At 33.8% G+C, this 27,087-nt stretch overlaps 1 protein-coding gene across 6 annotated transcripts in view; it reads right to left on the bottom strand.

Annotated features, from left to right (window-relative positions):
- Window positions 1-27,087, bottom strand: part of jbug (filamin-type immunoglobulin domains fbug) — a 118,600-nt gene that overhangs the window by 31,646 nt on the left and 59,867 nt on the right. Inside the window, exon 1 of one of the 6 annotated variants that reach the window (XM_065358861.1) lies at window positions 18,434-18,713. The exons of the other annotated variants lie outside the window; for them this stretch is intronic. The gene's annotated coding sequence lies outside the window, so the exon portion shown is untranslated. Of the gene's footprint in view, window positions 1-18,433; window positions 18,714-27,087 lie in introns of those variants that run through there. 6 annotated transcript variants of the gene reach the window in all.

The following is a 27,087-nucleotide window of genomic DNA, read 5'->3' as shown; positions in this document are numbered from 1 at the left end:
GGGTGTGCCAAGATCACCTAGTACAATAAATGGGGCTACATGTACTGGAGATGGATTTAGACATAGTACTCTATACTTATGTATATCAATGTCCCATGTCTCAAGATAAACTTGATGTACAACTCTTCCTCTTCCCCTATCATCTTGAAGTAAAAGAGACAATATCGAGGAGTTATTCCATCGATCACTCAACATCTCAATCCAGCGACAAAAAGTATTCAGAAGAAAATCCGGCCATACTTGACACTCTGCTGCAAATTGCAATCAGCTTTTTTTCAATTACTGTCTGTCGCACTGGATCGTTTCCATTTTATAGTATTCTGCCAATAAGTATACGTACCTTAGCTACACATACAATTAAACTATATAGCACATTATACGATGCCGTTACACTTCTGTCAGCAGAGCCGGCACAGCGAGAAATAAACGTGTTATATTTTAATTTTCGCTAATTCCTCGTTCCACGCAATCGTCTTGCTCGACTCGTATTTCGCGAAACGTTTATTAAAAGCGCGCCAATTGTTACCGCGGTGCAGTTCCGGGTTCGCACATGAGCCAATCAAAATGGCAAGCTTAGTAGTCAGCGTCAGCAGTATTCTGAATACGATGACGTATCGTAATCGTATCTGCATAAAGAGTCATTGATTCGTTACGATTCGATACGCGATCGACGATCGTGCTCGTGTCGGTGGAAAATTTCCCCTATAGATCGACTCACCATTAAGATAGACAACACTCTGTAAATGGGAAGAAAAAAGATAATTGGTATTCCACGTACACATACTCGTACGAGAGATCTAAGAACACGTCAACGATCGTCAATCGACGACCTCTAATTACCAACTGAATTAGATAATCGTTCTATATTTGGCAGGCAGGTACCGAAAATTATACACTTTCGAGTCTTATTGCCTAGCTCGATGCATTCAGGTAGAGTACATTTCTTTTAAGGGCGTGTGATTCTCAACACCAATTCTGATGCATTCTTTCCTCGTTTATAAACAAAAGTACCCAACAGGTACTCTTATGATAACCGAAGGAACTCGACGAGTAAAATTTTTCACATTTCAACGATGAACTTGACTATAGTCGAGTCGATAAGACGATTAAATTATAACGAACGAAGGCTACAGCAGCACAACGACGACAGTATGGAATTTATCTTCTTTGATAACTTTTTCTCATTTACATAAACACGCGAGGTCGTTCGAAAAATCGGAAGAATATTAATGATGATTTTTCCCCCCTCGATGTTACCTATTTCAACTTCCAAAAAATTATAGATACAATATATCAACGTGTTGTAAAACTGCACCAATCGTGTTTGCATGTGAAATTTTCACATCGTTAATTCGTTAATCCTCCATGTACCAGATAGATACGTCTGGTGAATACTTTTTCTTTCTAATTTGTACGTACAGAACGGCTCAGATAGTTCGATAGGGTCAAACTGGGATTAAATCGTTAAGAGATTTTTTTTCTCTTCGAGTTAAATATTTGTATTTTACGTGTTTTTGTGTACCATATGGGCAGAGGATGAGGAATGAATTCGACGACGATGGCACGAATTCAAGATGCAGGAAGCCCGAACCCGAAGTCAATAAACTTTTAATATGAAAGCTTCTAATTGATTTGATTTTTTTTTTTTAATCGTAGCAGATTCGAGAATTTAGAGGTGATCTATGAGAAGAGCGAGACAATTGAAATGCTGGTGAACTTTCTTTTAGAAGTAGGTAGATTATGATTATGACTATACAAACCTATAAGCACATATTTTACATGAAACGTGATTCAATTTATAGTTACTTATTTTATTGCTAGTTCTTTTCTCGAATGATCTACGAATGATTTTTTTTTTTTTAGATTTCAAGGTCTCATTTTTACTCGATCGATTATACAAATAGGTACATAATATTATTCAATTTTTACGAGTAATGGGAAAGGGAAAAAAGTGATTTTTTCATGATCTAAGAGTACTTTGTCTTGAAACAAAAATTATCAACGTAAAAATTATTTTTAAAATATATTTTTTTTAAAAGTGGTTGAAATAGAGAAAATATTATGAAAATTGTTAAAATACTAAAATCATAAAAATATATGTAATTAAATTTTCAAAGTTATAAAATAATTATTGAAAGCAATGAAAAAAATATAAACGACAAAAAGTCATAAAAAGCTGCCTTCAACTCATTAAAATTGAAATAAACACATGAAAAAGTTGTTCGATGTGTAAAGAAACTCAACGCAATGGGTTATTTTTGCAATTTTTCAATATTTTTGTTTACAACGAAGGGTTAATTATTGTGGCATGCAGAGGACTCGTAACAAAAAAAACGATTCGAAATTCCAAACCGAAAACATGGCAAACGATATGCCATGCCACACAATTTACAATAATTTTTTTTCAACTGACCGAAATGGGTGGGGTGAAGAAAAACTACAATCTGGAAATTTGGCAGGAAATACCGTTATTGGTAGAAAACACCAAAAAAACATTTCAAAAAGCATCAAGATAATTTAAAACTAGGTATAAAAAAACTGATAGTGATAACATTTCATCAATATTTGGTAAAATTGGCAAAAAATTGTAAACAAATACAACGTGGTCAAAAAACGGTTAAAATAACATAAAAATATACTTAAAAACATCAAAAGAATTTAAAAGTCTGAAAAACTGATGAAATTTTACCAAAATTTAGTAAAATTTTGTCAAAATTGCACCCAAAAAAAAAACATTAAAAAACTTGAAAAGCATTGAGATCATTCAAAATAACCATAAAACCGATGAGATTTTACCAAAATTGAACAAAATTCAATTGAAACATCATTTTAAAAAATGTTAAAAATGACAAAAAAAATAATGTTGAAATCATTTTAATGTTGCCAAAACCTGAAACAATTATTTTTTGAAAATTAGGTGAAAAAAATTAATCAAAAATTGTAAAACAAAAACCTGTTGAAAATGATGAAAAACACATTAAAATTAATTTTTAATGTTACTAAAAACTGAAACAATTTTTTGAAAATTCGTGTAAGGGGACAATATGGCTTCACTGGCTAGACAGGCACACTTATCGTATTTCTATCAGTGGTAATATAAATCTTTCATTAATAAGGAAAGTACTAGAGAATCCAATCAAATAGATCAATTCTATAGTACTTTAAGAAAGAGCTATTCGATGCATTAAATTAAGGTGAAGTGTTGAGTACGTGGGAACCACCAGGGAGGTATTTTCACATCAACCATTAAGGCCAGATGTGAAAAGCTCGTAAGTTCATAAAGCTCAATTCCTTCTAAACTTGAGACTATCAGCCAATTCAAGAAGGAATTGAAGTTCACTTGTTGATTCACGCTTCACCGCCACCATGTAGGTCTGATTGTCAGAGATAATAGGGCCACTCACTCCTACATAAGTTTAGTGCTTGAATCTCAGGTCCTCCGCCTTGACTGAATCGGGTCTTGGGGAGTAAACGTGTACGTATTAGTCTTAGGTCTTTAAAGTTCTACCCAATGAGGGCAAAGTGATTGTTGACACGGGAGTAGGTAAAAGTGATCCTACGAGGTATAGTCAGAAAGTAAGTTTCACATTTTTTTAAAAAATAGAAGGCGTGGATATTTTTTGACTAAAATTGGAGGGGATGTAGTTCAAACATTCGACCAGATCTGACAAAATTTATTTTGCATTTGGGTGCATTGTTCGTATTTCACAGCGTGATTAGTAAAGTGCTGATAAAAAAATGCCATCCAAAAATTATATTTCAGAAAAAATGAATTTTTCAACCTAACAAAATAAAAATTCATCGGAAAATTGATTGAGAACCACTCAAGACATAACATACTAACATTATTTTGTTTCAATCAAAATCCAAATGAAGTAGATTGTTCAGTGATAATCTGCTGAATGTCGGCATTGTCGACAGTCACTCAGCACCAGAAATTTTGCGACCATCACATGAACAAATTACAGCGCCAAATAACATCTTAACTTGAAATAACATCAGTATGATACGTTTTGAGTAATTTTTGATAAATTTTAGTCATAATTATTACAACTACAATTTTTTTTTCGCCAAATACCACATTTGGACGGCATTTTTTCATCAGCACTTAACTAATCACGCTGTGAAACACGAACAACGCACCCAAATGCAAAATAAATTTTGTCAGATCTGGTCGAATGTTTGAACTACATCCCCTCCAATTTTGGCCAAAAAATATTCACGCCTTCTAGGTATTTAAAAAAAAAAATGTGAAACTTACTTTCTGACTATACCTCGTACTTGTACTTATGCCACTGTACTGTGGAATATCCTTTTCTTAGTAAGCAATGTGTAGAGTTTTTATATGTATAAATAATTAGACTTAAGTGAAACGTGTTATAATTAATTTCATCAATTATAACAAAGTGTTTGTAATTATTGTGTTCTTATTTTGCGTGTGGTTCGAATTAATATGAGTACAAGGTAATTTCGACTAAAACTGTTTAGACTGGTATTTATTAGTAGGTACTCAAACGGCTGAGCTAGCAGCTGGTAAGTGTGTTTTTAAATGTGATAAGAAATACTGCTTAGGGAGTAATTCTCATCATAACCTATTAGGCATTTAGTATCATCCTATTTCCCATTACAGAGTCACATTAAGTACCTATCTAACATTCGGTGAAAAAAATGAACCAAAAATTGCAATTAAACATGTTAAAAATGACATAAAAAATACTTTTTGAAAAAGCATTAAAATCACCATAAATTATGAAAAGCTGATGAAATTCCAACAAAGTTTAATGAAATTTATTGAAAATTGTTCAAGAAAACCTTAAAACATTTGAAATATGCTAAAAATAGTAGTATAAAGACACTTGAGAAAAAAAAACATTAAAATAAATAAAAATCATCATTATCAAAATTATGCAATTTTTGTGGAATTCGGTGATCAAATTTTATACGGTTTTGATTACCTACTTTCAATAGCTTTCATCATTTTCATTTTCAGAGTTTTTTAATGCTTTTTGAGTACCTACTTTCATCTCCAATTGATAGTATTTATTGTGAAGCTGCAGAGCTTCCTCCTGATTTTAGGAAAATTCTCATGACAAACAAATTCTTAACAACTGTTGCAAATAATCCATCTCACCCTCTTCAAAGGTCACTCAATGTCTACAGCTCTCAGCATTTCCTCCATACTTCAGGTCCAATCCCAGAATTTATCAAAAATATGAACAACCTACAAATTGACCTAAAAAACCTAATACATCAACCAAAATCTTAGCCCCCTTGGTCTCTCAAACCTATACAGATGGAATTTTACTTAAGAAACTACCCAAAACATGATCACTCCCCATTATTAATCAAGAGTCCTTACTTAGAACTGTTATCAAACTATACTGAATATAACTTATGCTTCACAGATGGTTCAAAAATTTCTAATATTCATACTGGTTATGCTTACTCAATTAATGACAAAGTTCTCAGTTTCAAAATTCACAACTGTGCCTCAATTTTTACTGCTGAACTCACTGCCATAAAACATTGCCTAATAGATATAATTTCCATTCAATCAGAAAATAAAAAATTCTTAATCCAAAGCGACTCACTAAGTTCACTGCTATCCATTCAAAACATTTTTTCTGACCATCCCATAGTCCAAGACATACATAAGTCCCTTTTTAACCTCCAATATTATGATTACTCAATTAGCTTCATGTATGTTCCCAGCCACATAGGTATCACTGGAAACGAATCTGTTGATAGATTAGCAAAAACAGCCGCTACCCCCTCCCCTCTTACGACTCTCACTCCTGATGACATTAAATCTCTAATCACTCACAACACATTTACTAACTGGCAGAACTTTTGGTCACAACAAACTTCAAACAAACTCTTCCAACATAAAAAAACTACTCTCCCCTGGAAAAATCTAGGCCACCTGAACAGAAAAGAAGAAATCCTGATTACTAGACTAAGAATAGGCCACGCAAAAATTACTCATAACCACTTATACCAAAAAGAACCAAAACCCTCATGCCAATTTTGCAGAAACGAACCCATATCCGTCCAACACATACTTTTCAACTGTCCCCAACTAAAACAAAACAGACTTACACTACAGATAAAAGAAAACCCACTACTATCCCTGACGAACCCTCAGAAATACAAAAATTCATCTCCCTAGTAGAAAACATCGGCCTCACAAACCAAATCTAGCCCCCCCCCCCCTTACGGGTGTAATAATCTTGTAATTATAAACACCCCAAAAAAAAAAAAAAAAAACGATGTTTAATGAAAAATTTGCTGAATTCTGTCAATCTTTGCTGAAATTTCATAAATTCTTAATGCTTTTTGTATGATTTCAATATGCTTTTAAAACATTTCAATAAAATTTTTGATACATTTTTACGATGTTCAATCTGGTCAAATTTCCCAAATTTTCAGTAATTTTGAATGATTTTAATGTTTTTATATTATTTTCACGTCTTTAAACTGTTTAAATGCCATTTTCAAACTGTTTTTATGATGTTTTGCACATTTTTTTTTTAATCTTTCACCCAATTTTGTTGAAATTTCACTAGTTTTTGGAAATTTTCGACGATTTTAATCTTATGTACTTTGAAAGTACGAGTATTTTTATGCAATTTTAAACACGTTTTACACCAAATTTTAACAGTTTTTTTAATATTTTTTTTTTAGAAATTATAGATGATTATATTATTCATTGACAATATTTTACGCAAAATTAGTTAAATTTGACCAAACTTCATCAGTTTTCTGTTTTTGACAATTTTTCTCTTTTGTTTCAAACACAATATCCAAACAACTTTTTCATAATGTTTTACACAAATGTTGCAAAAATTTCATCAGTTTTCGGTAAGTAATTTAAAAATTATTCAAACTCTTTTTAAAAGTATTTTTATAGAATTTTAAACGCGTTTTAATTAAATTTCAGACACTGGTCCAAAAACAATAATTCCATCCACTCGACGTTCAATAAATGTGCCCTAGAGTCAAACATGTTTTTTCTTGGGAGGGGGTCAATTTTAGAGAGCAGGGAAAGTTTTCAAAAATTTGTTGCAAAAATTTACGATTTAGGAATTTTTTTAAAAAAATTTGATATTTTTCAACTCGCGAAATAATTTTTTCAACAAGTCATGCAATTTGCAATCCAAAGTTGATTACAATAACGCTTTCTGGAGCGATTTGAAATTATATAGTGTAGAACAGTAAAATTCTGCCGAAAACTTCAGATCAGCTCGAAGATGGTTGCAATCGATTTAGGGGATCGACTTTGAGAGGAGGGGAGGGGTGGGGGTAGAAATAATTTCGAGGTGCAAAAATTGACATTTTTTTCCAATTTTGAGATTTTCCAATTTGTAAAAAAAAATACGTTTTTCAGTCAATTACCACCAATAATGAAAAAATCAATTTCGACATCTGAAAAGAATTTGAGGTCTGCGTGACATGCTCATTCAGTGAGTCAAAATTTTAGCCTAATTAAGGAGTTGATTGACGAATTGTAAAAATTCCAAAGTACCATAAGGTGATTTCCAAACAGCACTAAGACCAAAATTCCTTTAATTTTAAAATCAAGTCGAGAAAATTCTCCATTCGCTCAAGAAAGCTGCTCAAACTCGAGTAAGGTATCAATATTAGACTGATACAGTTACTTTACATGTTTCAAAATGGCAGCTTCTTCAATTCTCAAAACACTGATCCTAATCGCGTAGGTAATATCTAAATTTGTCTGATTCTTACGTTAGCTTATTCTTAGGCAAATGCAAATTAACAACATTCTTCATTTCCCTTCTTCCTCTTCCCATCGTAATTTCCGCAAATCAACCTCGAATACGACTTAGAATACGTAAAAATGAATCATACTTGATCTCGCAGTCGCAGCTCATTCCAATCCAAACCACGTGGGAGTCACACTGACATCATACAAGATCGCGAACGCAATTCACTCCATTGAAAATTGAAAATAATAAGAACAACAAGAGTGAAAAATGAAAAACCTTCGCATTTCACACCCATCGATGAGATCGACAGAGTCTCCACATTGCTATCGGGATCGGCACCAGCACCAATCGATATTTACATACCATCGATGGAAAACCTCGAGATCGCGAACGATGTATAGGTAGAGGTACTATAAAGCAAAACATTAAATCGGTATACATTTCACGCATGATTTTACACACCTTATGGTGGTGGCTTGTACGTAAACATAGATCAACTTTTACATACGATTCGGTGTATTCGCTACTATTTCCATACCCTTGATCAATAAGGGGTACCCTGCCCCCCATCTGACTCGTTCTAATTCATTCTACAAACATTCTACGAGTACTAAAAATCAATAGGTAAACATTAAACAATACCTACGAGTAGGTTTACTAAACATACGTATTTTATGTTTCAAAGACCTGAATGTACGTTTTGATAGTTCAAAGCACCGAAGGTACATTTAAAAAATACCTACAGATCTGCTATTCGTATGGTACCCAAAAAAACACACACACGTATGGTACCTACCTTATTTTCTACCTAGATCCTAGCTACATGAAAAAAGTTACCGGCAACTGGCAAATGACGTGCAGGCGTGACATAATGGCGAGCTCGTTAATTACGCTATTTTCGTCTAACAGGAAGAGAAGCATTACGAATTTAATCATCGAACAGACGTATTTCATTTTACGGTTAATAACGTCCGATAAAAAAAAGTGCAGGTACTCGACGCGACGTCGTCGTCTTGGTCGACGATCGTCTTAGCATCGTCGTGCCAATCCAACGAGTGCGAAAAATACCCACCTAAATAATTATAGCGGCGCATTAGCGTTAGATTTAGCGGCGAAGAGGCTGATCGCGATCGCGAGCAAGAGATCTGACACAGTAAGTGGTACCCAGGTGCAGGTGTTTTATCAAGTGTGCTCGATAGGAGGTTGATGAGCCTTTCAAAACACACTATCTTGTATCTTCTCTTTCGATAACACAGTTTGCATCGAAACTGCATTCAGGTGATCAGGTGAAACCTTACCGGTTCTAGCGGAGATTGGCCTACGATAACTCTCCGGTCTTCGTGGGCCTTCTACAATATTCTTGACGCCGACATCCGAACTCTTTCAACCGTTTCGCTATCTCTCTGACGTACTACGAGGTATGACTACGATTTCAAGTTCATTTGTAATATTTATCATTGTTGAAAATACTTGTACATATTTCTAACTGTCGAGTTGAATTGATTGACGATCATGAAGACGTACGTACGTAAGACGTACCATCGATATCGTGATTTATCGCCCCAAAAATTCGCCATCGAGTTGTAAAATATTTTTACTTTTTTCTCTTTCATCTTCGCGCCAGTTAATTAAACCAGTCTTAATCAATTTTTAACCATCTCTCATCTCTGTGCACTGAGATTGGGCTTGGCTTCTGATGGAAATTTTCCACACAGAGTTAATCCGTACACTAGGTAGAGGTACGAGTATTAAAACCTATTCATCTTGACCGAATATCGTCTCATTGGTCCAATTTACGCCCCATTGTCCGGGCAATCGTTTAATTCGCCTTGATTTATCACGATACGTCATAGACGTACCTAAACTATAAATAAACGAGCCATGGGACCAAGTTATTCCACCAGACTAGATTGAAGAGCACATTCTTATCATTTTTTTTGAAATTAAATTCCATATATTTACAATACGTTTCCTTGTCATTATCGTTTAATTTAAATGAAGCGATGACGACGATGACATTATCTCTATACTACTACATTTCGTATTGCTGGTTGCTGCAAATATCCTCTTCGTCCTCCTCCGGCCCAAGCAGGCAATTGCATTATGAATTAATTTAATCCCAGGCGAATTACGCACACTATTTTTGGTTATTTTGGTGTTTTGATGACGTGAGAGGGAATGGAAATATATACACAGCGCCAGTTTCATTCAGGCAGAAAATATTATAAACATATATCGCACCTCGGGAGTAAGTAATAAGGTCACATCTCAAAAAAATTGATTTTGATGTTTTTGCATTTTTGGGGTTTGTATGACCCCCTCAACCAGAAATTACATTTTGAGTTGGGTACATTATCTAGATCTTGTAAAAAACACAAATGGCCTAACTCAAAATCTCAACAACATTGTAAGTTGTTTGGAGTTAGAAGGGTGCATCTCAAAAAAACCCCACCTTTTTTGAGCAAATTTCGTACATACAAAGTGTTAACAAATAGTTTTGATTGTTTTGAATGTTCGTCAGTTAGAAATAGTCACAAGGAGTGCATTTTTTATTGGTTTGTACCAAATGGAAAAAATTTTTTAAATTGATCACTTTTCAGAAAAATGAATTTGCACATATCATGAAATTTTAGTTTTTTGAGAAAAGCTCAAAAACTAAGCACTCCAGAAAAAAACTAACGACATTAAGTCGATTGGAAATTTAATTCTCTACGACTTTGTTATCCTGAAATTTTTTTTGGACGCTTCCTTTCGCCTCCACATCAACTTTAATGAAAGGTTATAACTCAAAATGTTTTCCAAACATTGAAATATTTCCTCTTTAAGATTTTATTTTTCAAAGTGTTCTTATGCTAAATGAAGGTAGGATACCAGATCTTTAAAATGAGGACTGAGGTGCTATTCAGTATTCATTCCTCACAATTAATTATAAGTTGATAAAAATAATGAATCACGTTTTTAAAAAAAAGAAAATCACTCTCCTGGAAAATTTCACTTTTTTGAGATGTGACCTTATTACTCCAGAGGTGCGATATGTTAGTCGTATATAGATTGATAAGCTTGTTTATAAATTCTACTCAAGGACGAACTGTGGAAAATCAAGGGAAGGAACAATGAAACATATCAGAATTACCACAATTTTCTCAATTTTTCGACTCGTGAACGATTTTATCCACCACCCTCCCCTTCTTCCAAAAAAATACATAATATTTTATATTTAGGTATCATAACGACTTTTTAACATTTTACTCTGAAAATTGCATCAAATTATGCTGAAAAATTGGATTTATGTTGCATGTAACATGAACGTGATGAGGGGCGAAAGGAAGGGAAATTACTTGAAATCTTATACGAGAGTCGATTCATCAGTCCACGTTTATTTCCTCGAAAAAAAATCGATTGGAAACGAAACGTATTCAAAATCTTAAATTTTTTTGGTGCCTTGGATGCAGGTAGGTACTTGATTTTTTAAAACAATAATGGAACAAACTCTCCTTTTTTGTCAAAGATGCTTGAAACAGGAAAAATCGAATCATAATAATATGTACCTACTTACGTACTTATATGCAAGCCTTTTTTTATATTTCCTTCCTGGGGAGGGGGGCGCTAAATTGAAGTTGCAAGTCTCTAATTTTCATAAACCCCCTCCCCCTCCACTCTGGGTCACGCAGTAACTTGCTGTTCAAGTAATAATGTTCTATAAAATTCAAAAATTTTCAATTTGGCAATCTTGATAAGTTTTTTAATTAAATACTTTTGACCTAGAAAAAATAAAAATTTTTTGAAAAAGTTACCAAAATTTATTTTTTAAAAAATATTTTCCCATTTTTTTAGTTTTTATGGCAATTTTTCGATATTTTTGAACTTTTCTTAGAGGGAGGGAAGGGGGGTTGTGGGACTGCGTCCCCCTCCCCCCAAAGCAACAGTGTGAATAGAGGTGTTTTAGCTCTACATTTACTATGATTTTGACCATGTTATGAAGAAAAATCTTAAGGCCTTTTTTTGCCAACTTGATCCATAATTTTGAAATTTTACCTACCCACGAGTACTAACTAAAAATTCAATGATACCAGATATTCGTGAACCCAAAGTTATCAACCCCCCCCCCCTTCACAATTCCTTTCGTAAACAACGTCGTGGAGGAAAGAAATTAAAAATAATCATCACAAAACTTTAAATTTTGTTCAACAGATATTAAAAGATGATGATTATTTTCAATCTGCATAATTTTCATGCCAAATTAAAAATACAGACATTCAAAGTTGTTTAAAAACTCTTGTTAAAAAAAAAAAAAAATTGTGCAAGAAAACGTGGAAAAATACAAAAAAATGTTACTCACTTTCGCCAAATTTGGCCATATTCTATACAATGAAAAATGAGGAACTAAAGGGTCTGTCATCCTAACACAATAACTTCTTCAAGTTGTCTAACGAGTACATAAAAAAGCACGACAAAAGAACGACATTTTTTCAAATGTTTCAATTTTGCATTTGCAAGAAGAGAGTCGAGTCAATGACAAAAATTTTCCATGAAAAATGAAAAAAACAGGATTTTTTGCAATTTTGCCACAAAAGCAAGATGTTTTGAAAATGTTGCTAGAAGGGAAGACTTGAGAAGGAATTTTTGTCAACCATTTAAACGGGGGGGGGGGGGAGCAGTCAAATTTCAAACTTCTTCAATTTTTCATGAAAAGAAGAAAAAAAATCTCAAAATTTTGAAAGAAAAATAGATTAAGAAGCATGATAAATGGAGAAAGTTTGATTGAAAAAAATGAGGGAAAACAGGACTTTTCTTGGAATATTGGCCAAGAAAAAGACTTGCCTGCAATTTTGCCAAAAAAAAAAAAATTTTTGATAATTTTCAAGTAAAAAGGGGATTTTTTGCAAATTTTGTTTAAAAAAAATGAAGGCACCTTTCTTATTTTGAAAAAAAAACGGAATTGGGCAACTCTGGCAAAAAATACAATGTTTTTGTAAAAACAAAAAATTGTTTTTTTTTGCAATTTTGCCAAAAAACAGGAATTCGTCAATTTTTGCAAAAAAAAAAAACAATAAAAATTTGAAAAGACTGGTGAAAATGAACTTTCAAGACACCCTATTCTCACATCAACTTTGAGGAAGTCTAGGTATATTCTATTTCTTGAGAAGCAATATTCCTCGTTGAAGATTTTGAAACATAAATGCACCCTCATTTTAGGTACTTATTATTTTCTGAATCAGTATGGTTTCAATACTCAAACTAAGAATCTCCCCCCCCCACCCCGATTGAAATTCTCTTTGAATTGGGACGTTTTGTCAGTTTCTTCGGGAGCCATTTTTGTAAAAATTTATATGTAGTCCATTTAAGTGGCCCTTTGAGTACTTCAAGGCTTAAATCTACCTTCTTGTAGTTCACCAAAAAAAAGAAAGATGTAAATCCAAAACATTTTCAAACAAGTTTTCAGATCTTCCGTTTTTGTCAAGAAAAGTGAGACTCATGAAGCGCCACATGTTGGCTAAAACAACACTAGGTATCTCAATGTAATCAACTCGAGGGCATAACATATCTACGCATATCATATTCAAATTTGGTGGAAAATGCTCATTTTTTGTTTAAAAATAGGTACAAGCAATTATCTTAACACCCTTGATGAGACTATCCACATGGAACTTGATGTTGCAAAGGGCAAATTGACAAATGTACATTATAACAATAATTGGATCGCGTTATCGACAAATTCTCTGGACACCATGATTTGTGATTTGTTTTCCACTCTTGTATGTATAATAACATTTGAAATTACTTTATAAATTCTGAATACTAATGTGGGCTACTAATATAAAGCTAGGACAGATGGTTTTACTTCCATTGTACATAAATAGGTATTTAGGTAGGTGTCTTACATTAAACATGTATTCATATTGTAGTACATACGTACAGTGGTAATCTCTATAGATTTTATTTCAAGCTAAAATGAATTCTGACGTTGATTATAATTTTAAAAAGGCACACATACTCGCACATATATTATATTTATTTTAAATCAACACCATACTCCCCAGAGCTCAAACTCCCTTTACTTGGAAGAATAATACAACTGCAGAAATATTCAGTATTCGCTCGCAAGTCAAATTTGACGTGTGTCATATTGTGCTATTGTGTAATATCTAATACTTATAAAATGCAGAAAAATTGTGCCGATTGTAGAAAATTTTCAACTTCTAGTGTAAAATGTAAATTATGCCAAGAATGTTTGAAGACATCACCCACCACAACATCTGCAAATTCTACGATTTATTGGAAGACGGATACAATTTTGGCAAATAGTCCAGAAGAAATAGTAAGTCGAAGGGAAATCTCGGAGGAAGAATTTTCAAGCATTCTGAAACAACTTATGGATGTACAGAAGAAGACAGACACCGTAGAACAGATGAGGATAGAGATGGAAGCAGATGAATCAAACATTTATTCTATGACTGGTGAACGTGTAAGAATTTTACAAGTTGAGCTTATAACATTGAAATTAAACTTAGAGCATGAATGGACTAATATGTCAAAGGTTATCAATTCTGCTAAGACCCAATGTGCAAAAATCTTGGAAGCTGATCTGGTAACGTTGAAAGAACATGGTAAAAAGTTGAAGATCAATAGTCAGGCTACAACTAAACAGGTAGAAACCTTGGAAGCTGAGCTGAATGAATTGATATCAGTTATTAATATGAAACATGAGTATACTAATGTGTTGGATATCAATGATCATGCTACAATGGAATGGGTAAAGCTCTTTGAAGCTGAGCTAACAAAATCCAAGTTGAGCTCATTATTAGAACCCGAATATTTTAATGTATTAAAATTTAATGGTAATGTTATGACTCAACGGGCAAAACTCTTAGATTCTGAGCTGACAACAATGAAGTTGAACATTAAACATGTATGTACAGATGAGTCGGCTTCGGTCATCTTAAAATTATTAGAAATGAGTAATTATTATGTGAGAAAGATGATAACTAAGCAGCTTCTGTGTGAAAAGTAACCACCATTCTTAATGATGCCCTATTATATCTACAACATCGAAGAAAAATTATATTACCCTGTGATGTTGCCCCTAATATTCAATGGGTAGATGAGTACTTACATACATATATAAACTTCATAAAAATAGGTATGTCAGGTTATTCAAAAAGCTTATACAGCACTTTGCACCTCCCACTTTAAGAGTTAGGTATTAGTTAATTAGTTATCACAAATTTAAATCACAAGTTTGCACTTCAGAAGATAATTATTGTAAATTGTAAGCTTTTTTATTTTTAGTTATGTTTGTTGATTGAACAGAAAAAAATCTCAACACTAATTTATTATGAAGTAAAATTCACTAATCTCATAGTAAAAATTGCAGTGTTGAAAAAACCCTGTTTTTTTTGGTGTTTGAAACAAAAAATTCCCTTTTTTCAACAATATGTGTAATGGTTTCAGATTTTTTTGCTTTTTTTAAAGACTTTTTTCGTTCTTTGTAACTTTGTTTGATTTTATTGTTCTTGTTCAAGTTCAATCAAAACATGTAAATAAGATTTTAAAAATATGTTGCCTTTAATGTTTTATACTTATGGCAGATATCAAATAAGAGATTTAATCATTTTTAGAAAAGTTTTTGATAGCTCTATAGTCAAAATAATTTTTTAAACACCGATGTTTTTTTTCTCGACTTTTAAAATAGCTGTTTTAGACAATGTTTTAAAAGATTGCATTTTAAACAACCAACACTGGAAAATCATTCACTTAATGTGTGGTACAAGTTCTATACTTAGGTATGTTTTTTTTTTTTTTTTTTTTTTTTTTTTTTTTACAAAATTCAATGTAATTTTTCCAATGATAATTGGTGATTTTTATTATTTTGTACAGTAAAAAATAAAATTGTATGATTGAATAAAAAATAGCTACCTACTATAAAAAGTGGTATTACTTTTCTATTGCAAATTTTAACAATAACTTTTCACTATTCTGTCCAAGTAAAAATTACACTATAAAGTAAGTAGAGGTAATTTTTACCATATATTATATCTGTGTGGAAATTATGCAATTAAAAAGGCAATTTTCACTATTATTTCTGAGTAAATTTTTATAAATATGGAAAATTAAACTTTTAAAAAAGTACATACAAGTTTGAACTCGTCACTTCAGATTTAAGTGATTCAATAATTATTGCTCTAGTCAATTGAGAGTATGTATTGAACTTATGATGTGTAGGATTAAATTTTAAGCTGGAAAAGTTGATTATATCGCCTTCTGGGGCAATTCTAATATTCCGGAGAAAAACAAACGTCTGCTGAGAATTCCAGATCAACTCGAAAATGATCGCAATCAAATTCAGGGGATTGATTTTAGTAATACACTGTCAAATCGATTGGACATCAAAATAAATCCAGTTGAAAAGCCTAAGTTAATTCCGCAAACTAATTTCAACACGCTATCAAGTCGACTGCTGGTGGATTTCAAGCCATTTTGGAGTATCCAGCGACTTGTTGAAAATTACTGGAGCCTGCAGGAGATTTTCAATGCTTAAAATTTTCATAAAATTTTACCAAAAAGAGTAATAAATCTAAAATTTACGGTTACGCTCCACTCCAACTTCAGCACGCCATTAAGTCGACTGCTGGTGGATTTCAAGCCGTTTTGGAGCCTCCAGCGACTCTTTACAAATTCTTGGAGCCTCCAGCAGATTTTTGAAACATGAAATTGCAACAAAATTTCAGCTTTCTCATTCCATTTGATAAAACGTTGTGAAGATTTCATGTTTCAAAAATCTCCTGGAGGCTCCAGGAATTTTCAAAAAGTCGCTGGAGGCTCCAAAATGACTTAAACCCATTAGAAGTCGACTTGATAGCGTGTTGAAATTGGATTGCAGAATGAATTTCGGCTTTTCAGCAATATTCTCAAGTTTCAAAAATATGCTGGAAGCTCCAAGAATTTTCAAAAAGTCGCTGGAGGCTCCAAAATGACTTAAACCCATTAGAAGTCAACTTGATGGCGTGTTGAAATTGGACCGCAGAATAAATTTCGGCTTTTCAGCTATATTTTCAAGTTTCAAAAATATGCTGGAAGCTCCAAGAATTTTCAAAAAGTCACTGGAGGCTCCAAAATGACTTGAACCCATCAGAAGTCGACTTGATAGCGTGTTGAAATTGGAGTGCAGATTTAATTTCGACTTTCCGACTCCACTTGATAAAATTTTGTGGGAATTTCAAGTTTCAAAAATCCGCTGGAGTCTTTAGAAATTTTCAAAAAGTCACTGGAGGCTCCAAAATGACTTGAAATCCAATTGCAGTCGACTTTGTAGAGTATTTGAATTGGCTTGCAGAATGAATTTTGGCTTTCCAGCTATATTTTCAAATTTCGAAAATACGCTGGAAGCTCCAAGAATTTTCAAAAAGTCGCTGGAGGCTCCAAAATGACTTAAACCCATCAGAAGTCGACTTGATAGCGTGTTGAAATTGGAGTGCAGATTTAATTTCGGCTTTCCGACTCCACTTGATGAAATTTTGTGGGAATTTCAAGTTTCAAAAATCCGCTGGACGCTTCAGTCATCTTTAAAAAGTCGCTGGAAGCTCCAAAACGACTTGAAATCCAATTGCAGTCAACTTGGTAGAGTATTTAAATTGGCTTGCAGAATGAATTTTGGCTTTACAGCAATATTTTCAAGTTTCAAAAATACGCTGGAAGCTCCAAGAATTTTCAAAAAGTCGCTGGAGGCTCCAAAATGACTTAAAAACATCAGAAGTCGACTTGATAGCGTATTGAAATTGGAGTGAAGATTCAATTTCGGCTTTCTGACTCCACTTGATAAAATTTTGTGGGAATTTCAAGTTTCAAAAATCCGCTGGAGTCTTCAGTCATTTTCAGAAAGTCGCTGGAGGCTCCAAAACGACTTGAAATCCAATTGCAGTCGACTTCGTAGAGTATTTAAATTGGCTTGCAGAATGAATTCGACTTTTCAACTGCATTTGATGAAATTTAGAGGGAATTTAAAGTTTCGAAAATCTGCTGGAGGCTCCAGAATTGTTCAAAACGGTTTGAAACCGTTTCCAACCTATCCAGCTTTCTAGGTCATTATGGTGGAATTTTGATTTTTTCCTCATTTTTGGTTTAAATTCGAGCTTCAAAATTCGGCAAAAATCGAAAAATGCACTTTAGCACTTGAAATTTTTCTCGAAATGCCAGTCAATCATTGCCACAAAATACGTATCCATTAATTGAAAAAAATTAGATCATTCGACATCGAAAGAACCTATTCTTTGCGAAACGTTGACGCCGGCGCCATGCTGATTACGTGGTTAGACAGGTTTCGATATCCCATAATTAGTAGATACCTACTTGATACCTAATCCAACGAAAAAATTCCATCTCGCGAACCAAATACCAAACGAAATTCTCACACTGTTCCAAAAATTTGATCCGAACTTCCCTCAGAAGAACACAACCTAAGTACACATCAATATAGCGTAATTTCTCACACTAATCCGAACCCCTATCGTCTCAAAACTTACACCTGATAGTATAACAAAACCATTCTTAAGGCAATTTTTCAAAATACTCCCACAGTGGACCTTAACCACCTGCTCCGGCTGGAAAAACATTTCCAAATTTCAAGGCAAACCACCCCCACAACGATGAGCAAATCACTCGTAGGTTTAAGCATGCGTACCCAATCATACGCCATTAGAAGTACGTACTTTTCAAATTTTCAAATTTTTCTTCTAATCCAGGTACACCATTCCGACACTTCTGCTGTATATATATAGCACCACAACACTTCACAATGAGCAAACTACACACATACGAGTACGACGCGAATTTGGAATTTCGAACGGTAAACGTTTTTTTGGAAAAACCCCCCCGCGAATGCGAAAAAAAATCACTCGAAAACGAAAACAGGTACCCGAAACCGAACGAAATGACGAACGCATACAACCGTGTATCGAGCCGACCGCGAACTAATAATAACTAAACAAAAAACCAGTTACTCAATGGCTTCGCTGTGTGGATTGTAGAGAGAGAGACGTCTTTATGGTAACAGGAGGCAAACAAGGAGGTACCGCCATCGTACCTGTGATGATGGCACAGGTAAGAGCTAAGGTAAAGGTAGAGGTATGGGCGTACATGGCGGGGTTAAATGGTTTCCAAGGGAGTACGTACGTTGCGCTATTTCAGCATTCCAAAACATATTTCTCAGGTAGAGTGCGAGCAGCTTGCAACGTCGCAAGATGACCACGTTATATTCGGGTCATATTATAAAGCTGGTTTCCTTCTTTTTTTTTTTTTTTTATTTAATAATCTCGTACATACTATTGAGAGAGATATACTCTATCGTATACATACTACTCGTACATATAGAGGTACGATACATTAGCAATGTAATTCACGTATGCAAAATATTTCCTCGACGCGCCGAGCCAGCAGCGTGATTTGGTATGTAAGGCTCCTTTCACTTCGACCCAATGTATTTTATATTATGTGTACACATTATAGCCTACCTAGGTATATGATACCATATACCAGTATATGGAAGCTCATATACGACGACGGCGGTTCATTTTTTTAGGCTATAACGGTTCGATCAGACGATTGGCGTTATCGGTGGATCCCCAGATCATTGATTTCTGCCTATACCAAACAACACGACGACGACCAACGTGCAAATTCCTCACACGTATTAATTTGAACACAGTCGGCACTCTTGCTGGACATACTTTCGGAGGTAATTAAACCGCGAGGTAAACTTTTAATCAAGGTTCCGCTTTATTGCGACTGCAGTAGGTATACTATACGGGTTCCTCATCGTGTCAGACACACGATGTTTATTGATGCCAAAATCGGAGGCACATAATTTGTAACGGGTCATCTAATGCACGTATATAGTATCAGAATATGTCTTGTCCCTTCGTGTCCTGGAAAGTGTCACGTGGGTATATAGACATGTGTATCTAAGGGTCACAATGTCACATGTGTTTTGTGACCATGTCATGCACCGGAATCGTAAATGATGATTCATAACACCATTAAGTATAGTAGGTAAGGTAAGTTTTTGTTTATTTTAGGATAGGTAGTACCTAGGTACCTACTTATATAAATATCATCACGAGTGATTTTAGTTCGATTGCAGAGTGTTGAAATTTTTTTTGATGAGTAACAGACTCTCGTTCAAGTTCTGGAATTTTCAGAAGATTTTTAGAAGTTGAAATTTCCACGAAATTTTACCAAAAATGAAGTTGAAAAATTGAAATTTTCTTTATACCTTAATTTTAATATGCTGACAAGGGAACCAGGGAACCTTTTGAGGTGTCCGCCTTCGATTTGAACGGGACCGCGATTTTTGGAAAGAGCCTGTTCTAAAACCCCCAAATCCAAATTTTCAGCTGCCCAAGTTCATTTTTCGATTTTTGGCGAATTTTTGAAAATCCAAAATTGACTATTTTGGTGATTTATGCTTTTTTTTTAAAAAGTACGTACTTGATCAGTAAAAATGTTCAAAATAAATCCTAAAACTGATATTAACCTCCCAAATCCAAATTTCGCCATTTCCAGCCATTCTGGAGCCTACAGCGCTATTTTACAACTTTTCCAGAATTTGAATTTTCTCCAGAAGACGTGAATATGAAGCTGGGCAGCTAAAAATCAAGTTGTTGTGTTATAATCAATCTGTTTAACGAGTTTATCCACATTTGAGTCGGTTTCGGAAGGGACACCTCAAGAGTGGTTTTTTGACCAGTTTTTTTCAAATAAAAAATCCAAAAAAATCAAAAGTTTCCCGTTTGCGAGGAAGTTTTCGAAATTTGCACGAATCGCTGTATTTCGTCCATAACTAACCTCCCGAGACCAAATTCCGCCATTTCCCACCGATCTGGAGCCTCCAGCGCTACATTTCAATTTCTCCAGAATTTATAATTTGCTCCAGAAGACGTGAATATGAAGTTAGGCAGCTAAAAATCGAGTTGGGTGTTATACTCGATCTGTTTAACGAGTTTATCCACATTTGAGTCGGTTTTGGGAGAGACACCTCAAAAGTGGGGTTTTAACTAGCTTTTTTCATAATAAATTAAAAAAAAATCAAAATTTTACCGTTTGTGAGGAAATTTTTGAAATTTGCGCGAATCACTTTATTTCGTCCACAACAAACCCCCTGAGGCCGAGTTCCGCCATTTCCAGCCATTCTGTAGCCTACAGCGCGATTTTTAAATTTCTCCAGAATTTTGAATTTGGTCCAGAAGACGTGAATATTAAGTTGGGCAGCTAAAAATCGAGTTGTGTGTTATACTCGATCTGTTTAACGAGTTTATCCACATTTGAGTAAGTTTTGGGAGAGACACCTCAAGAGTGGTTTTTTGACCAGCTTTGAAAATAGATGGTCAAAAAACCACTCTTGAGGTGCCCCTTCCGAAACCGACTCAAATGTGGATAAACTTATTGCTAAACAGATCGAGTATAACATACAATTCGATTTTTAGCTGCCTAACTTCATATTCACGTCTTCTGGAGCAAATTCAAAATTCTGGAAAAATTGTAAAATAGCGCTGTAGGCTCCAGAATGGCTGGAAATGGAGAAATGTGGATTTGAGGGGTTAATACCAGTTTTAGGATTTATTTTGAACATTTTTACTGATCAAATATGTACTTTTTTAAAAAAAAGCATAAATCACCAAAATATAGTCAATTTTGGATTTTCAAAAATTCGCCAAAAATCGAAAAATGAACTTGGGCAGCTAAAAATGTGGATTTGGAGGTTTCAGAGCATGCTCTTTCCAAAAATCGCGGTCCTGTTCAAATAGGAGGCGGACACCTCAAGAGGTTCCCTTGTGAGTCGATTAGAGGAAGTTTCAAGGTGTTCTGGAGCCTCCAGACATATGTATTTTGAGATTCCCAGATTTCCAAAAAAATTCTATGAAAACTGTGAAAAGAGCCATTCTACGTCAACTCGACCAAGAAGTGGTAAGGGGGGGGGGGGAGGTCGACGATTTTTTTGACATTTTTACTGTGGAAAGACCTTTTGAAGGGATGACCAATGGCGCAAATCGCAGCCCTCTAGCCCTTTTTTAAAGGCAGCTAGGGGATTGTCAAAGTTTTCCGTGCACTTGAAATACCATCCATTTCAGCAATGGATTACTCGATAACCGCGATACTTACCAAAATGGGACTTTTTCCAATAGTTACGGGTTCTGAAAGGCTTTTTGGTAATAATCATGAAAATCAGTGTAGCCACTTTTTTTGGTACGAAAAATTAGCTCAAAAAATTTCAAAACGTAGTTTTCATATCGTTCTGACTCTCTAAAATTCTGAAAAAAATATATTTTGGACAACCTTTCATGCTGAACAACACATTAAAAAATTGGGTTGGCATTATGTCGTAAAGTCGATTTAAAAAAATTGAAAGTTTACGAAAAAATACGATTTTCTGATTTAAAACATGAAAAAAAGTTTTGACTGGCGAAGTTGATCCATTTGACCCCTATTTTTACGTATCCGTTGAAAAAGGTTGAAAAACCCCTTTCACTCAATGAAATGAACTCATCACAAAAAATCAAAATTCGAAAAAATTCAATATTCAATTCCAAACATTTAAAAAGTTTGAATTTATTCAGTTGTCTTATTTTCACCTCTTTCTGACTTATTCTGTAGTCGTCTCAGAATATTAGATAAATAACAGAGCATAAACTAAATTTAAGATTTTTTTTCGTCAAATGACATTCAGAACAGTGAATTTTTCAATTTTAAAATTGTGAAATCGCTGGAGAGAAATACGGTTCCAAAGCAATCGGGACCGATTTTGAAAAAATTATGTACCCATAATAATTGGCCAAGTAGTTCATTAATAAACAAGAACCAATCGCGCTCATCCGTGCTCCAGTTAATTTGGGACAGTATTTCGTGACTCTTTTTAAAAATCTGGGATTTCCAAAATACGGCCTGAGGCTCCGGAATGACTTGAAACCATCTCTAATCGAGTCAGAATTGTGAAATCAGGGTAAAAAGTAAATTTTAGCTTCATAACTTCATTCAGTAAAATGTTGTGGAAATTTTCAACTTTCAAAAACTTGCTGGAGGTTCCATGAGAACTGCTCAAAATTGTTCGAAACAGTTTCCAATCAATTCAGGAAATGGGGAAGGGGGGGTCGAAAATAGAGCACATACCAAATTCAAGATTTATGAATTCTAGGTCAATTCGGTAAAATTTTTATTTAAAAAAAAATCATCAAAAATCGAAAATTGCATTTCTGCTCCTGAAAGTCTTGTTGTTGACGTATTCCATGCTCTCTCAATTCATCTTTGTTTAGGTCAAAAATTTAGGCGATAGGGAATTGTAATAAATTCATCGAACCATCGAAAAAACTAATAATAAGTGTACCAAAAGATATATTTTTGAAGGCACAGGGCACTGATTCCAATTCTGAAAACTTTTTGACCTCATTCTCAAAACTGGATTCCTCACATGTCTTCCCCAGAAGTCCCCAGAAGTTGCACTTTTCAGAATTTTGAGCCCCAACTCCTCCGTGAGAATCAAATTTTCATATATTAAGGGCGTAAAACGATATCAGATCGAAAATCAGTGCCTCTGAAATCATTTTTTATAATTTTGGGCTCCAACCTACTTTTCTTCTTTCCTTCAACCTTCTCTGGGAGGTTTATTTTTGAATTTGAGGCCAATCATAACTTTATCAAATAGCTCACCAGGTCTTTCCTGTTTCATCTCTCGGGATATTGGATATTGGAAGTAGTCATTTTGATTTAAGACAATGTTTTAAGGTCATTAACTTTCCCCTCGCCTTCCCAGTTCATAAAGCATGATTATGATTAGGTGAGCAGGTCATTCTTCGACAGAAGTTCGAACTTTGATTGATAAAAGAGGTAATTTACGATTAGATATCTACTCGTATATTGCAAGCCATTCAACCTGCGATCCAAGCAAAGTTGAAAATAAATAACCAACAGGTACCTACAATCAGTCACAGTGATGCACAATGCACATGCGTTCATACGTATAGTTGACAATTATCAAATGAAAAACGATAATTACTTCAATGAAAGTTGTCTGACCGCATCTTTTCGCATTATGCTCGTATCTAAGACTTACTCATATGTATAAAAAAGGAAAAAAACATGAACCGACTCATTTGTCAACGTACAAATCAGCAATCAGCCAATAAAGTCGTGAAATCTTAATGAAGTATTGCTAACGATAGTATAGTATAAGTGATGTTAACTGTAAAATTATTGAAATGCGAGTGTGTGTGTTGTTTATCGTATGTAGGTAGGTACTTTACACTTGGGATGTGTTTGAATGTGTAGGTAGTAGGTACTTGAGATTGGAACGAATACCGAAAAAAAACACACTTCTACTGTGGTTTTATAGCCGTTTTAAGTACATGTGAATTTAGGTAAACAATAATCGACTTTGGTAATTGATTATCAAGCACTTGAGATTGAAACAGTGTTCAACATTCAACATTTTACGAGTTTATTTTTGTGAATTTAACGCTTATAATTCAGAAGCGGATTGGTTGGATGATCGGCCAAGCTTAAAGAGATATTTAGGTGATCACTGATCACAGTCGGTCAGAACAAAAGTTGACCGATGGGAATGGGATGTGCTCCAAAGGCTTCTGGTTGGAATTTGAAAAGTTATGTTTCAAAATTTTCAAAACCGAAAATTTAAGTGTGAAAATTGACATGAATTGAACACAAACAAAAAAGGTTTTATACATCAAGATGACCCTTGACCCTCAACAAATTGCAAGTTTTTTCAAAAAAAAAAAAAATCAATTACAATTTTTACAAGAGTAGAATGACCCTTTTGGTTGATATTTAAAAGCTCAATCGGAATACAGGACTGATTTTTTTTTGCAAATTTCCAAACTTTGAAGACTCATAGGCGTATCTCAAAAATTGTTGAACTTGGAGCAAATTTTCTCATGGGAGTTTTTTTTGTGGGGGGGGGGGTGTATAGTCGCAGGATTATTACACCCATGAAGGAAAGGGTTTAGATTTGGTTTGTTAGGTTGATGTTTTTAGTAGGGTTATGAATTTTTGGATTTCCGAAGGGTTGTCTGGGATAGTAGTTGAAAGAAGATGGAGAGAATATTAAAAATTTGGAAATCTCTAAAAAGGAACTTTTCAAGCTAAAGCTCAACTTTTCATGATTGGTACGAAAATTTAAAACTGTCATTTAAAAAGTGGGAAAGAATACATTGAAATCCCATTTTCATCTTTTCAAAGAGCTAATTTTAATAATGATATCTCCTATTATGTGAATTTTTCTCACCATCGTTTCCAATTATTTTTAATTTCTGGAAAAAACTGATTTTGCGCTGGAGACTCCAGAACGTCTGAATTTCACGAAAAATGGATTCAGAAGGTTCATATTAGCCAATAGTAATCGAAACTCCAGCGTTTCAAATCAATTGCTCGCAAATCCCAATTTTGAAAAATATTCAATTTTTTGCCAATTTTTGGATCACGTACGATTTTTGCATTTTTAAAAATTTTCCAACAATGAACTTTGAGTGACTGAAATCAAAAATTCATTTTTCAAATATTTACCTACATCCCCGAGTTTTCAAATCATTGGCTGAAGTTTAAAATGGGTTTTTCGTGAGATTTTATAAAGAGCATTTTCAGCTCTAAATTCCAATTTTCCAATACTTTTTTTTTATTTTTAGTGAATTTTTAAAATTTAAAATCAGCTTCTTTCATTGCAATTACATACATAGGTATAGTCATTTTTTTAAAAACAAAAAAGCAATATTTTTGAAATAAAGTTTTCTTTAGTAAATCTGATAGTTTGTTTCTGAAACAAACGAGTAATATTTTGAATTTTAAAATGCCAAAAAGGACCAAAGATTTAAACGTGGTTAAATGGTTCAGGGAATAAATTTTCCATGTTTACTTTTTCAAGTAGATAAGAATAAGATATATGTACCTACCTATGTCACTTTAAAAACTTGTGAAAAAAATTATAATCTAGGTTGAAGTTTCAGATAAACAAAAATTTATAGTTTGGAGACATTACCAATTTAAAAAAAAAAAATTAGTCCATCCTTGGAAAAACCTCTCCCACTTAAACAGACTTGAAGAAATCATTATAACCAACTGAGAATTGGCCACACAAAAATCACACATAATCACCTCTATGAAAAGGCCCCAAAACCCACATGTCAGTTCTGCCTCTCAGAACTTATATCTGTCCAACACTTACTATTTCAATGTCCCTCCTTACATCAGCACAGACTATCCCTACAAATAGATGAAAGATCCCTGTTCATACCAGACGACCCTTCCGAAATTAAAAAATTCTTAGACCTAATTAAAAAACTTGACCTTACCAACTCGATTTAAATCTCATACGACGGGTGTAATAATCAAGTAATTACAAACACCCAAAAAAAAAAAAAAAAAAAAAAATTGGTAAGTATATTATTAAATTTTCAAATTCAAAAAATTTGCCAAAAATCAAAAAATTAAAATTAGCAAGGACAGCTCACAAAGGAACCTTTTGAACTCGCTCTCTCCGAAATAGGACGAATCCAAGCTAGTTAGAAAGAGCCTGTTATGTCCTTCCTACCAAAATGAACGCTCCAGACTTCTAAATTCCAACCAACTTCAAGTCCTCCTTTCTGATGACCCCACTCATATAGACAATGTCATTAAATTTCTTTACTCTACTAAATTAGATAAAAAAATTTAAAATTTAAAAACCCAGGTAGCCCATTTTTTGTACTGATTGTGACTTTATTTCTAGATATGTATATACCCTAATCATAAGTTTGTCTTAATATAGGGCCCCTAGCCTAAGTTGCTGTAAATGGCTCTTAATAAATAAATAAAATAAAAAAAAAAAAAAAAACTCCTGTAATAAAAATTTCAAATACGAAAATTCATTTTTGGATTTTTGGCAAATTTTTTAAAATTAAAAAAAATTTTCTTCTGAGCAAAGTGAACTATAATATGAATATACATAGTGAATAGTTCCTTCAATTCAACTTCCACACGTCAACAACTCCTAGTTTTGGGTCATTCTGCAGTCTACAGCGATTTTTCAAAATTCCTCCAGAACTTGAAAAAAATCAAGACGATATCTCGCAGAAAAAATTCGCTCATCATTTACCTTATTCAAAAAATTGATTTTTTCATTTTTTTCAAGAATTCGCAAATCGGTTAAAAATTAATTTTTGAACTCTCACTCCAGGAATTCTGCTAAAACCCTGCAAAAAAAATTGAGAAAGTGCCCAATTAAACGCCCACCAAACTTAAATGAACTACAATTCCTTTTTGGCTCTACCAGAACGATTCAAAATTCTAAAGAAAATTTTAGAACTCGCATTGGAAAAAATGTTTT

This window comes from Planococcus citri, chromosome 3 (genome assembly GCF_950023065.1).
Source record: "Planococcus citri chromosome 3, ihPlaCitr1.1, whole genome shotgun sequence".
NCBI lineage: Eukaryota > Metazoa > Arthropoda > Insecta > Hemiptera > Pseudococcidae > Planococcus > Planococcus citri.
Note: the sequence above shows the minus strand (reverse complement) of the source record. Positions and strands in the feature narration are given on the sequence as shown.